A 1,049-nucleotide genomic window follows, 5' to 3' on the forward strand; every position below is an offset into this window, starting at 1 on the left:
GTAAAGAAGAAGTCATCTCGAAAAAACAGCTTTTATGGTTCATGTCAATTTCGAAAAAATGCGGGTCAAAATAGGCAATATGCTTTGCTAATACTGCAGAAAAGAGAAATTTCTTGTGCATGTATGTGGAAGTTTAAAATTTTTTTCGAGGTAATAATTTCATTTACATAACACTGGGGAACAGTTTTTTGTTGAGTTGGGTCTGACATTTTGTTTTAAGTAATTTAAGGGTGCTGAATCTAAAATGGTCTAAGTTTTTCTCTATCACGTAAAGTTTTTTTAACTATTGGATTTTCGTTTTTATAATTATATGAAAAAATACTGTACATAACAGTTCCCGAACTTGTTTTATTAAGGTTACAAATACTAACATACATGAAAAAAATGGAAGAATGGCATGAATGAATATTTAAAAAACATTATCACGTTTTTACAAAGGATAGGCTAAATTGTGTACAGTTATAGCCTTGTGTACGCTTATAGCTTTTTCTAGAGTGTTCAACTTCAGGACTATCGCGTTTGTTGCTCAACAATAGTCAGCCATCACATGGACACCCCTTCTACTCTGGTAACGTTCTCTCCATAACCTTCAAATCTTGGTGAAAATCGTTCACCTTGCCGTCCGCAAAACAACCCCAAAGGTTTTCCGGAAAGTTAGAAAGATGTAAATGTAATTTAATACTCATTTTGAAACCCAAATTTTGGGTAGCTCTCTAATAGTTTTTGAACAATTTCTGTGTAATTACTTGCACGTGTTTTTCCAAGAAAGTTTTTGATGACGTCTTTGAATGATAGCCAAGCATTCTGTCAAGGACTGACATAGTATCAGTGAACTGTTCATCTTTGATGAATTTTGGTGGACCATCAAACACCCCGGGCCTTGATTTTTTCAATTAACAGTCCAGAAATGGTGAGATGATTACTTCAAACAGTGCAGAGGGGGGAATATTTTTTCTTTCCTGTCAAAAAGTGGCTCATGTAAAATGTTAGGAAATCTCCAGGTTTAAGTCAGATCTCGGAGGCCAATTCGTTTTAAACCCAATGCCTCT

This window comes from Penaeus monodon, chromosome 24 (genome assembly GCF_015228065.2).
Source record: "Penaeus monodon isolate SGIC_2016 chromosome 24, NSTDA_Pmon_1, whole genome shotgun sequence".
In the NCBI taxonomy this organism is placed as follows: Eukaryota; Metazoa; Arthropoda; class Malacostraca; order Decapoda; family Penaeidae; genus Penaeus; species Penaeus monodon.